This window comes from Camelus dromedarius, chromosome 27 (genome assembly GCF_036321535.1).
Source record: "Camelus dromedarius isolate mCamDro1 chromosome 27, mCamDro1.pat, whole genome shotgun sequence".
Lineage (NCBI taxonomy): Eukaryota > Metazoa > Chordata > Mammalia > Artiodactyla > Camelidae > Camelus > Camelus dromedarius.
This window is the reverse complement of record NC_087462.1, coordinates 27,596,888-27,611,265: the sequence shown is the minus strand read 5'-3', so window position 1 is coordinate 27,611,265 and position 14,378 is coordinate 27,596,888.

Here is a 14,378-nt window from a genome sequence, read left to right as displayed (position 1 = left end):
ACAGTGAAAACTGCAGGAAATTCAAACCAGCACTAGGAAACAGACTGAGAATCCAGAGTAAAATTTTCTCCTGCAACCAGTTCCCTTTGTGCTACATGAGCGAACGTCTCTCCAAATGCTCAGTTCTGAGAGATATGTGTGTGTGAAAGCCGTCCTTCAACTAGCTTGTTGGGAACACAAAGTTTCTTTTCAGTGGCAAACTCCACTCCATACATATATATGGGAAGGTACTAGCTCCAACTCGGTTTTACAGTGAAAACTGCAGGAACTTCAAACCGGCACTAGGAAACATACTGAGAAACCAGAGTAAAAGTTTCTCCTGCAACCCGTTCCCTTTGTGCTAGATGAAAGAACGTCTCTCCACATGCTCAGTTCTGAGAGATATATGTGTGTGAAAGCAGTCCTTCAACTAGCTTGTTGGGAACACAAAGTTTCTTTTCAGTTGCAAACTCCACTCCATACATATATATGGGAAGGTACTAGCTCCAACTCGGTTTTACAGTGAAAACTGCAGGAACTTCAAACCGGCCCTAGGAAACAGACTGAGAAACCAGAGTAAAAGTTTCTCCTGCAACCCATTCCCTTTGTGCTAGTTGAACGAAAGTCTCTGAACATGCTCAGTTGTGAGAGATATGTGTGTGTGAAAGCCGTCCTTCAACTAGCTTGTTGGGAACACAAAGTTTCTCTTCAGTTGCAAACTCCACTCCATACATATATATGGGAAGGTACTAGCTCCAACTCGGTTTTACAGTGAAAACTGCAGGAACTTCAAACCGGCCCTAGGAAACAGACTGAGAAACCAGAGTAAAAGTTTCTCCTGCAACCCATTCCCTTTGTGCTAGTTGAACGAACGTCTCTCCACATGCTCAGTTCTGAGAGATAAGTCTGTGTGAAAGCCGTCCTTCAACTAGATTGTTGGGAACACAAAGTTTCTTTTCAGTGGCAAACTCCACTCCATACATATATATGGGTAGGTACTAGCTCCAACTCGGTTTTACAGTGAAAACTGCAGGAAATTAAAACCGGCACTAGGAAACAGACTGAAAAGCAGAGTAAAAGTTTCTCCTGCAATCCGTTCCTTTTTTGCTAGATGAACGAACGTCTCTCCACATGCTCAGTTCTGAGAGATAATTGTGTGTGAAAGCCGTCCTTCAACTAGCTTGTTGGGAACACAAAGTTTCTTTTCAGTTGCAAACTCCACTCCATACATATATATGGGAAGGTACTAGTTCCAACTCGGTTTTACAGTGAAAACTGCAGGAACTTCAAACCGGCACTAGGAAACAGACTGAGAAACCAGAGTAAAAGTTTCTCCTGCAATCCGTTCCCTTTGTGCTAGATGAACGAACGTCTCTCCACATGCTCAGTTCTGAGAGATAAGTGTGTGTGCAAGCCGTCCTTCAACTAGCTTGTTGGGAACACAAAGTTTCTTTTCAGTGGCAAACTCCACTCCATACATATATATGGGATGGTACTAGTTCCAACTCGGTTTTACAGTGAAAACTGCAGGAACTTCAAACCGGCACTAGGAAACAGACTGAGAAACCAGAGTAAAAGATTCCCCTGCAAGCCGTTCCCTTTGTGCTAGATGAACGAACGTCTCTCCACATGCTCAGTTCTGTGAGATAATTGTGTGTGAAAGCCGTCCTTCAACTAGCTTGTTGGGAAAACAAAGTTTCTTTTCAGTTGCAAACCCCACTCCATACATATATATGGGAAGGTACTAGCTCCAACTCGGTTTTACAGTGAAAACTGCAGGAACTTCAAACCAGCACTAGGAAACAGACTGAGAATCCAGAGTAAAAGTTTCTCCTGCAACCAGTTCCCTTTGTGCTACATGAACGAACGTCTCTCCAAATGCTCAGTTCTGAGAGATAAGTGTGTGTGAAAGCCGTCCTTCAACTAGCTTGTTGGGAACACAAAGTTTCTTTTCAGTGGCAAACTCCACTCCATACATGTATATGGGAAGGTACTAGCTCCAACTCGGTTTTACAGTGAAAACTGCAGGAACTTCAAACCGGCACTAGGAAACATACTGAGAAACCAGAGTAAAAGTTTCTCCTGCAACCCGTTCCATTTGTGCTAGATGAACGAACGTCTCTCCACATGCTCAGTTCTGAGAGATAAGTGTGTGTGAAAGCCGTCCTTCAACTAGCTTGTTGGGAACAGAAAGTTTTTTTCAGTTGCAAACACCACTCCTTACATATATATGGGAAGGTACTAGCTCCAACTCGGTTTTACAGTGAAAACTGCAGGAACTTCAAACCGGCACTTGGAAACAGACTGAGAAACCAGAGTAAAAGTTTCTCCTGCAACCCGTTCCCTTTGTGCTAGTTGAACGAATGTCTCTCCACATGCTCTGTTGTGAGAGATATGTGTGTGTGAAAGCCGTCCTTCAACTAGCTTGTTGGGAACACAAAGTTTCTTTTCAGTTGCAAACTCCACTCCATACATATATATGGGAAGGTACTAGTTCCAACTCGGTTTTACAGTGAAAACTGCAGAAACTTCAAACCGGCACTAGGAAACCGACTGAGAAACCAGAGTAAAAGTTTCTCCTGCAACCCGTTCCCTTTGTGCTAGATGAACGAACGTCTCTCCACATGCTCAGTTCTGAGAGATAAGTGTGTGTGCAAGCCGTCCTTCAACTAGCTTGTTGGGAACACAAAGTTTCTTTTCAGTGGCAAACTCCAATCCATACATATATATGGGATGGTACTAGTTCCAACTCGGTTTTACAGTGAAAACTGCAGGAACTTCAAACCGGCACTAGGAAACAGACTGAGAAACCAGAGTAAAAGATTCACCTGCAAGCCGTTCCCTTTGTGCTAGATGAACGAACGTCTCTCCACATGCTCAGTTCTGAGAGATAATTGTGTGTGAAAGCCGTCCTTCAACTAGCTTGTTGGGAACACAAAGTTTCTTTTCAGTTGCAAACTCCACTCCATACATATATATGGGAAGATACTGGCTCCAACTCGGTTTTATAGTGAAAACTGCAGGAAATTCAAACCGGCAGTAGGAAACAGACTGAGAAACCAGAGTAATAGTTTCTCCTGCAACCCGTTCCCTTTGTGCTAGATGAACGAACGTCTCTCCACATGCTCAGTTCTGAGAGATAAGTGTGTGTGTAATCCGTCCTTCAAATAGCTTGTTGGGAACACAAAGATTCTTTTCAGTTGCAAACTCCACTCCATACATATATATCGGAAGGTATTAGCTCCAACTCGGTTTTATAGTGAAAAATGCAGGAACTTCAAACCGGCACTAGGATACAGATTGAGAAATCAGAGTAAAAGTTTGTCCTGCAATCCGTTCCTTTTGTGCTAGATGAACGAACGTCTCTCCACATGCTCAGTTCTCAGAGATTAGTGTGTGTGAAAGCCGTCCTTCAACTAGCTTGTTGGGAACACAAAGTTTCTTTTAAGTGGCAAACTCCACTCCATACATGTATATGGGAAGGTACTAGCTCCAACTCGGTTTTACAGTGAAAACTGCAGGAACTTCAAACCGGCACTAGGAAACATACTGAGAAACCAGGGTAAAAGTTTCTCCTGCAACCCGTTCCATTTGTGCCAGATGAACGAACGTCTCTCCACATGCTCAGTTCTGAGAGATAAGTGTGTGTGAAAGCCGTCCTTCAACTAGCTTGTTGGGAACAGAAAGTTTTTTTCAGTTGCAAACTCCACTCCGTACATATATATGGGAAGGTACTAGCTCCAACTCGGTTTTACAGTGAAAACTGCAGGAACTTCAAACCGGCACTAGGAAACAGACTGAGAAACCAGAGTAAAAGTTTCTCCTGCAACCCGTTCCCTTTGTGCTAGTTGAACGAAAGTCTCTCCACATGCTCAGTTGTGAGAGATATGTGTGTGTGAAAGCCGTCCTTCAACTAGCTTGTTGGGAACACAAAGTTTCTTTTCAGTAGCAAACTCCACTCCATACATATATATGGGAAGGTACTAGTTCCAGCTCGGTTTTACAGTGAAAACTGCAGAAACTTCAAACCGGCACTAGGAAACCGACTGAGAAACCAGAGTAAAAGTTTCTCCTGCAACCCGTTCCCTTTGTGCTAGATGAACGAACGTCTCTCCACATGCTCAGTTCTGAGAGATAAGTGTGTGTGCAAGCCGTCCTTCAACTAGCTTGTTGGGAACACAAAGTTTCTTTTCAGTGGCAAACTCCACTCCATACATATATATGGGATGGTACTAGTTCCAACTCGGTTTTACAGTGAAAACTGCAGGAACTTCAAACCGGCACTAGGAAACAGACTGAGAAACCAGAGTAAAAGATTCACCTGCAAGCCGTTCCCTTTGTGCTAGATGAACGAACGTCTCTCCACATGCTCAGTTCTGAGAGATAATTGTGTGTGAAAGCCGTCCTTCAACTAGCTTGTTGGGAACACAAAGTTTCTTTTCAGTTGCAAACTCCACTCCATACATATATATGGGAAGATACTGGCTCCAACTCGGTTTTATAGTGAAAACTGCAGGAACTTCAAACCGGCAGTAGGAAACAGACTGAGAAACCAGAGTAATAGTTTCTCCTGCAACCCGTTCCCTTTGTGCTAGATGAACGAACGTCTCTCCACATGCTCAGTTCTGAGAGATAAGTGTGTGTGTAATCCGTCCTTCAAATAGCTTGTTGGGAACACAAAGATTCTTTTCAGTTGCAAACTCCACTCCATACATATATATGGGAAGGTATTAGCTCCAACACGGTTTTATAGTGAAAACTGCAGGAACTTCAAACCGGCACTAGGATACAGATTGAGAAATCAGAGTAAAAGTTTGTCCTGCAATCCGTTCCTTTTGTGCTAGATGAACGAAAGTCTCTCCACATGCTCAGTTCTCAGAGATTAGTGTGTGTGAAAGCCGTCCTTCAACCAGCTTGTTGGGAACACAAAGATTCTTTTCAGTGGCAAACCCCACTCCATACATATATATGGGAAGGTAGTAGCTCCAAGTCGGTTTTACAGTGAAAAATGCAGGAACTTCAAACCGGCACTAGGAAACAGACTGAGAAACCAGAGTAAAAGTTTCTCCTGCAACCCGTTCCCTTTCTGCTAGTTGAACGATAGTCTCTCCACATGCTCAGTTCTGAGAGATATGTGTGTGTGAAAGCCGTCCTTCAACTAGCTTGTTGGGAACACAAAGTTTCTTTTCAGTTGCAAACTCCACTCCATACATATATATGGGAAGGTACTAGCTCCAACTCGGTTTTACAGTGAAAACTGCAGGAACTTCAAACCGGCACTAGGAAACAGACTGAGAAACCAGAGTAAAAGTTTCTCCTGCAACCCGTTCCCTTTGTTTTATTTGAACGAAAGTCTCTCCACATGCTCAGTTTTGAGAGATATGTGTGTGTGAAAGCCGTCCTTCAACTAGCTTGTTGGGAACACAAAGTTTCTTTTCAGTTGCAAACTCCACTCCATACATATATATGGGAAGGTACTAGTTCCAACTCGGTTTTACAGTGAAAACTGCAGGAACTTCAAACCGGCACTAGGAAACAGACTGAGAAACCAGAGTAAAAGTTTCTCCTGCAACCCGTTCCCTTTGTGCTAGATGAACGAACGTCTCTCCACATGCTCAGTTCTGAGAGATAAGTGTGTGTGCAAGCCGTCCTTCAACTAGCTTGTTGGGAACACAAAGTTTCTTTTCAGTGGCAAACTCCACTCCATACATATATATGGAATGGTACTAGTCCCAACTCGGTTTTACAGTGAAAACTGCAGGAACTTCAAACCGGCACTAGGAAACAGACTGAGAAACCAGAGTAAAAGATTCACCTGCAAGCCGTTCCCTTTGTGCTAGATGAACGAACGTCTCTCCACATGCTCAGTTCTGAGAGATAATTGTGTGTGAAAGCCGTCCTTCAACTAGCTTGTTGGGAACACAAAGTTTCTTTTCTATGGCAAACTCCACTCCATACATATATATGGGAAGATACTCTCTCCAACTCGGTTTTATAGTGAAAACTGCAGGAACTTCAAACCGGCAGTAGGAAACAGACTGAGAAACCAGAGTAATAGTTTCTCCTGCAACCCGTTCCCTTTGTGCTAGATGAACGAACGTCTCTCCACATGCTCAGTTCTGAGAGATAAGTGTGTGTGTAATCCGTACTTCAACTAGCTTGTTGGGAACACAAAGATTCTTTTCAGTTGCAAACTCCACTCCATACATATATATGGGAAGGTATTAGCTCCAACTCGGTTTTATAGTGAAAACTGCAGGAACTTCAAACCGGCACTAGGAAACAGACTGAGAAATCAGAGTAAAAGTTTGTCCTGCAATCCGTTCCTTTTGTGCTAGATGAACGAACGTCTCTCCACATGCACAGTTCTCAGAGATTAGTGTGTGTGAAAGCCGTCCTTCAACCAGCTTGTTGGGAACACAAAGATTCTTTTCAGTGGCAAACCTCACTCCATACATATATATGGGAAGGTAATAGCTCCAAGTCTGTTTTACAGTGAAAAATGCAGGAACTTCAAACCGGCACTAGGAAACAGACTGAGAAACCAGAGTAAAAGTTTCTCCTGCAACCCGTTCCCTTTCTGCTAGTTGAACGATAGTCTCTCCACATGCTCAGTTCTGAGAGATATGTGTGTGTGAAAGCCGTCCTTCAACTAGCTTGTTGGGAACACAAAGTTTCTTTTCAGTTGCAAACTCCACTCCATACATATATATGGGATGGTACTAGCTCCAACTCGGTTTTACAGTGAAAACTGCAGGAACTTCAAACCGGCACTAGGAAACAGACTGAGAAACCAGAGTAAAAGTTTCTCCTGCAAGCCGTTCCCCTTGTGCTAGATGAACGAACGTCTCTCCACATGCTCAGTTCTGAGAGATAATTGTGTGTGAAAGCCGTCCTTCAAGTAGCTTGTTGGGAACTCAAAGTTTCTTTTCAGTGGAAAACTCCACTCCATACATATATATGGGAAGATACTAGCTCCAACTCGGTTTTATAGTGAAAACTGCAGGAACTTCAAACCGGCACTAGGAAACAGACTGAGAAACCAGAGTAAAAGTTTCTCCTGCAACCCGTTCCCTTTGTGCTAGATGAACGAACGTCTCTCCACATGCTCAGTTCTGAGAGATAAGTGTGTGTGAAATCCGTCCTTCAACTAGCTTGTTGGGAACACAAAGATTCTTTTCAGTTGCAAACTCCACTCCATACATATATATGGGAAGGTATTAGCTCCAACTCGGTTTTATAGTGAAAACTGCAGGAACTTCAAACCGGCACTAGGAAACAGACTGAGAAACCAGAGTAAAAGTTTGTCCTGCAATCCGTTCCTTTTGTGCTAGATGAACGAACGTCTTTCCACATGCTCAGTTCTCAGAGATTATTGTGTGTGAAAGCCGTCCTTCAACTAGCTTGTTGGGAACACAAAGTTTCTTTTCAGTTGCAACTCCACTCCATACATATATTGGAAGGTACTAGTTCCAACTCGGTTTTACAGTTAAAACTGCAGGAAATTCAAACCGGCACTAGGAAACAGACTGAAAAACCAGAGTAAAAGTTTCTCCTGCAACCCGTTCCTTTTTTGCTAGATCAACGAACGTCTCTCCACATGCTCAGTTCTGAGACATAAGTGTGTGTGAAAGCCGTCCTTCAACTAGCTTGTTGGGAACACAAAGTTTCTTTTCAGTTGCAAACTCCACTCCATACATATATATGGGAAGGTACTAGTTCCAACTCGGTTTTACAGTGAAAACTGCAGGAACTTCAAACCGGCACTAGGAAACAGACTGAGAAACCACAGTAAAAGTTTCTCCTGCAACCCGTTCCCTTTGTGCTAGATGAACGAACGTCTCTCCACATGCTCAGTTCTGAGAGATAAGTGAGTGTGCAAGCCGTCCTTCAACTAGCTTTTTGGGAACACAAAGTTTCCATTCAGTGGCAAACTCCACTCCATACATATATATGGGATGGTACTAGTTCCAACTCGGTTTTACAGTGAAAACTGCAGGAACTTCAAACCGGCACTAGGAAACAGACTGAGAAACCAGAGTAAAAGATTCCCCTGCAAGCCGTTCCCTTTGTGCTAGATGAACGAACGTCTCTCCACATGCTCAGTTCTGAGAGATAATTGTGTGTGAAAGCCGTCCTTCAACTAGCTTGTTGGGAACACAAAGTTTCTTTTCAGTGGAAAACTCCACTCCATACATATATATGGGAAGATAGTAGCTCCAACTCAGTTTTATAGTGAAAACTGCAGGAACTTCAAACCGGCAGTAGGAAACAGATTGAGAAACCAGAGTATAAGTTTCTCCTGCAACCCGTTCCCTTTGTGCTAGATGAACGAACGTCTCTCCACATGCTCAGTTCTGAGAGATAAGTGTGTGTAAAATCCGTCCTTCAACTAGCTTGTTGGGAACACAAAGATTCTTTTCAGTTGCAAAATCCACTCCATACATATATATGGGAAGGTATTAGCTCCAACTCGTTTTTATAGTGAAAACTGCAGGAACTTCAAACCGGCACTAGGAAACAGACTGAGAAACCAGAGTAAAAGTTTGTCCTGCAATCCGTTCCTTTTGTGCTAGATGAACGAACGTCTCTCCACATGCTCAGTTCTCAGAGATTAGTGTGTGTGAAAGCCGTCCTTCAACCAGCTTGTTGGGAACACAAAGATTCTTTTCAGTGGCAAACTCCACTCCATACATATATATGGGAAAGTAATAGCTCCAAGTCGGTTTTACAGTGAAAACTGCAGGAACTTCAAACCGGCACTAGGAAACAGACTGAGAAACCAGAGTAAAAGTTTCTCCTGCAACCCGTTCCCTTTCTGCTAGTTGAACGAAAGTCTCTCAACATGCTCAGTTCTGAGAGATATGTGTGTGTGAAAGCCGTCCTTCAACTAGCTTGTTGGGAACACAAAGTTCCTTTTCAGTTGCAAACTCTACTCCATACATATATATGGGAAGGTACTAGCTCCAACTCGGTTTTACAGTGAAAACTGCAGGAACTTCAAACCGGCACTAGGAAACAGACTGAGAAACCAGAGTAAAAGTTTCTCCTGCAACCCGTTCCCTTTGTGCTTGTTGAACGAACGTCTCTCCACATGCTCTGTTCTGAGAGATAAGTCTGTGTGAAAGCCGTCCTTCAACTAGCTTGTTGGGAACACAAAGTTTCTTTTCATTGGCAAACTCCACTCCATACATATATATGGGTAGGTACTAGCTCCAACTCGGCTTTACAGTGAAAACTGCAGGAAATTCAAACCGGCACTAGGAAACAGACTGAAAAACCAGAGTAAACGTTTCTCCTGCAACCAGTTCCTTTTTTGCTAGATGAACGAACGTCTCTCCACATGCTCAGTTCTGAGAGATAAGTGTGTGTGAAAGCCGTCCTTCAACTAGCTTGTTGGGAACACAAAGTTTCTTTTCAGTTTCAAACTCCACTCCATACATATATATGGGAAGGTACTAGCACCAACTCGGTTTTACAGTGAAAACTGCAGGAACTTCAAACCGGCACTAGGAAACAGACTGAGAAACCAGAGTAAAAGTTTCTCCTGCAAGCCGTTCCCTTTGTGCTAGATGAACGAACGTCTCTCCACATGCTCAGTTCTGAGAGATAAATGTGTGTGCAAGCCGTCCTTCAACTACCTTGTTGGGAACACAAAGTTTCTTTTCAGTGGCAAACTCCACTCCATACATATATATGGGAAGGTACTAGTTCCAACACGGTTTTACAGTGAAAACTGCAGGAATTTCAAACCGGCACTAGGAAACAGACTGAGAAACCAGAGTAAAAGATTCCCCTGCAAGCCGTTCCCTTTGTGCTAGATGAACGAACGTCTCTCCACATGCTCAGTTCTGAGAGATAATTGTGTGTGAAAGCCGTCCTTCAACTAGCTTGTTGGGAACTCAAAGTTTCTTTTCAGTGGCAAACTCCACTCCATACATATATATGGGAAGATACTAGCTCCAACTCGGTTTTACAGTGAAAACTGCAGGAACTTCAAACCGGCACTAGGAAACAGACTGAGAAACCACAGTAAAAGTTTCTCCTGCAACCCGTTCCCTTTGTGCTAGATGAACGAACGTCTCTCCACATGCTCAGTTCTGAGAGATAAGTGTGTGTGAAATCCGTCCTTCAACTAGCTTGTTGGGAACACAAAGATTCTTTTCAGTTGCAAACTCCACTCCATACATATATATGGGGAGGTATTAGATCCAACTCGGTTTTATAGTGAAAACTGCAGGAACTTCAAACCGGCACTATGAAACAGACTGAGAAACCAGAGTAAAAGTTTGTCCTGCAATCCGTTCCTTTTGTGCTAGATGAACGAACGTCTCTCCACATGCTCAGTTCTGAGAGATAAGTGTGTGTGAAAGCCGTCCTTCAACTAGCTTGTTGGGAACACAAATTTTCTTTTCAGTGGCAAAATCCACTCCATACATATATATGGGAAGGTACTAGCTCCAACTCGATTTTACAGTGAAAACTGCAGGAAATTCAAACCGGCACTAGGAAACACACAGAAAATCCAGAGTAAAAGTTCCTCCAAAAACGTTCCCTTTGTGCTAGATGAACAAACGTCTCTCCACATGCTCAGTTCTCAGAGATAAGTGTGTGTGAAATTCGCCATTCACTTACCTTGTTGGGAACACAGCGTTTGTTTTAAGTTGCAAATTGCATTCCATAATTACATATGGGGAGGTACTCGCTCCAATCGGTTTTACAGTGAAAACTGCAGGAACTTCAAACCGTCACTAGGAAACACACTGTGAATCCAGAGTAAAAGTTTCTCCTACAAACCGTTCCCTTTGCGCTAGATGAACGAACGTCTCTCCACATGCTCAGTTCTCAGTAATAAGAGAGTGTGAAAGCCGTCCTTCACCTATCTGGTTGGGAACACAAAGATTCTTTTAAGTTGAAAAGAGAATTCCATACATATATATGGGTTGTTACACGCTCCAACTCGGTTTTTTAGGGAAAACTGCAGGAACTTCAAAACAGCATTAAGAAACAGACTGTGAATCCAGAGTAAAAGTTCCTCCTGCAAAACTTTCCTTTTGTGCAAGATGAACGAACTTCTTTCCACATGCTCAGTTCTGAGAGATAAGTGTGTGTGAAAGCCGCCCTTCACCTAGCTTGTTGGGAACACAGAGTTTCTTTTCAGTTGCAAACTGCACTCCAAAAATTTATATGGGGAGGTACTCGCTCCAACTCGGTTTTAAAGTGAAAACTGCAGGAACTTCAAACCGGCACTGGGAAACACCCTGAGAAAATAGAGTAAATGTTTCTCCTGCAACCCTTTCCCTTTGTGCTAGATGAATGATCGTCTCTCCACATGCTCAGTTCTCAGAGATAAGGGTGTGTGAAAGCAGTCCATCACCTACCTGGTTGGGAACACAAAGTATCTTTTTAGTTGCAAAGTGGAATCCACACATATATATGGGTTGTTACTCGTTCCAACTCGGTTTTACAGTGAAAACTGCAGGAATTTCAAACCGGCATTAAGAAAAACACAGAAAATCCAGAGTAAAATTCCTCCTCAAACCGTTCCTTTTGTGCAAGATGAACAAACGTCTCTCCACATGCTCAGTTCTGAGAGATAACTGTGTGTGAAAGCCGTCCTTCAACTACCGTGTTGGGAACACAAAGTTTCTTTTCAGTTGCAAACTCCACTCCATACATATATATGGGAAGGTACTAGCTCCAACTGGGTTTTACAGTGAAAACTGCAGGAAGTTGAAACCGGCACAAGGAAACAGACTGAGAAACCAGAGTAAAAGTTTCTCCTGCAACCCGTTCCATTTGTGCTAGATGAACGAACGTCTCTCCACATGCTCAGTTTTGAGAGATAAGTGTGTGTGAAAGCCGTCCTTCAACTAGCTTGTTGGGAACACAAAGTTTCTTTTCAGTTGAAAACTCCACTCCATACATATATATGGGAAGGTACTAGCTCCAACTCGGTTTTACAGTGAAAACTGCAGGAACTTCAAACCGGCACTAGGAAACAGACTGAGAAACCAGAGTAAAAGTTTCTCCTGCAACCAGTTCGCTTTGTGCTAGATGGACGAAAGTCTCTCCACATGCTCAGTTCTCAGAGATAAGTGTGTGTGAAAGCCGTCCTTCACCTAGCTTGTAGGGAAGGCAAAGTTTTTTTTCTGATGCAAACTGCACTCCATACATATATGTGGGTATTTACACGCTCCAACTCGGTTTTACAGTGAAAACTGCAGGAATTTCAAACCGGCACTAGGAAACACACAGAAAATCCAGAGTAAAAGTTCCTCCAAAAACGTTCCCTTTGTGCTAGATGAACAAACGTCTCTCCACATACTCAGTTCTCAGAGATAAGTGTGTGTGAAAGTCGCCATTCACTTACCTTGTTGGGAACACAGCGTTTGTTTTAAGTTGCAAGCTGCATTCCATAATTACATATGGGGAGGTACACGCTCCAATCGGTTTTACAGTGAAAACTGCAGGAACTTCAAACCGGCACTAGGAAACACACTGGGAATCCAGAGTAAAAGTTTCTCCTACAAACCGTTCCCTTTGCGCTAGATGAACGAACGTCTCTCCACATGCTCAGTTCTCAGTAATAAGAGAGTGTGAAAGCCGTCCTTCACCTATCTGGTTGGGAACACAAAGATTCTTTTAAGTTGAAAAGTGAATTCCATACATATATATGGGGTGTTACTCGCTCCAACTCGGTTTTTTAGGGAAAACTGCAGGAACTTCAAAACAGCATTAAGAAACAGACTGAGAATCCAGAGTAAAAGTTCCTCCTGCAAAACTTTCCTTTTGTGCAAGATGAACGAACTTCTTTCCACTTGCTCAGTTCTGAGAGATAAGTGTGTGTGAAAGCCGTCCTTCACCTAGCTTGTTGGGAACACAAAGTTTCTTTTCAGTTGCAAACTGCACTCCATAAATATATATGGGGAGGTACTCGCTCCAACTCGGTTTTAAAGTGAAAACTACAGGAACTTCAAACCGGCACTGGGAAACACCCTGAGAAAACAGAGTAAAAGTTTCTCCTGCAACCCTTTCCCTTTGTGCTAGATGAACGATCGTCTCTCCACATGCTCAGTTCTCAGAGATAAGGGTGTGTGAAAGCAGTCCATCACCTAGCTGGTTGGGAACACAAAGTATCTTTTTAGTTGCAAAGTGGAATCCATACATATATATGGGTTGTTACTTGCTCCAACTCGGTTTTACAGTGAAAACTGCAGGAATTTCAAACCGGCATTAAGAAACACACTGAAAATCCAGAGTAAAATTTCCTCCTCAAACCGTTCCTTTTGTGCTAGATGAACAAACGTCTCTCCACATGCTCAGTTCTGAGAGATAACTGTGTGTGAAAGCCGTCCTTCAACTACCGTGTTGGGAACACAAAGTTTCTTTTCAGTTGCAAACTCCACTCCATACATATATATGGGAAGGTACTAGCACCAACTCGGTTTTACAGTGAAAACTGCAGGAACTTGAAACCGGCACAAGGAAACAGACTGAGAATCCAGAGTAAAACTTTCTCCTGCAACCCGTTCCATTTGTGCTAGATGAACGAAAGTCTCTCCACATGCTCAGTTTTGAGAGATAAGTGTGTGTGAAAGCCGTCTTTCAACTAGCTTGTTGGGAAAACAAAGTTTCTTTTCAGTGGCAAACACCATTCCATACATATATATGGGAAGGTACTAGCTCTAACTCGGTTTTACAGTGAAATCTGCAGGAACTTCAAACCGGTACTAGGTAACAGACTGAGAAACCAGAGTAAAAGTTTCTCCAGCAACCAGTTCCCTTTGTGCTACATGAACGAACGTCTCTCCACATGCTCAGTTCTGAGAGATAAGTGTGTGTGAATGCCGTCCTTCAACTATCTTGTTGGGAACACAAAGTTTCTTTTCAGTTGCAAACTCCACTCCATACATATATATGGGAAGGTACTAGCTCCAACTCGGTTTTACAGTGAAAACTGCAGGAAATTCAAACCAGCACTAGGAAACAGACTGAGAATCCAGAGTAAAATTTCTCCTGCAACCAGTTCCCTTTGTGCTACATGAACGAACGTCTCTCCAAATGCTCAGTTCTGAGAGATATGTGTGTGTGAAAGCCGTCCTTCAACTAGCTTGTTGGGAACACAAAGTTTCTTTTCAGTGGCAAACTCCACTCCATACATATATATGGGAAGGTACTAGCTCCAACTCGGTTTTACAGTGAAAACTGCAGGAACTTCAAACCGGCACTAGGAAACATACTGAGAAACCAGAGTAAAAGTTTCTCCTGCAACCCGTTCCCTTTGTGCTAGATGAACGAACGTCTCTCCACATGCTCAGTTCTGAGAGATATATGTGTGTGAAAGCAGTCCTTCAACTAGCTTGTTGGGAACACAAAGTTTCTTTTCAGTTGCAAAC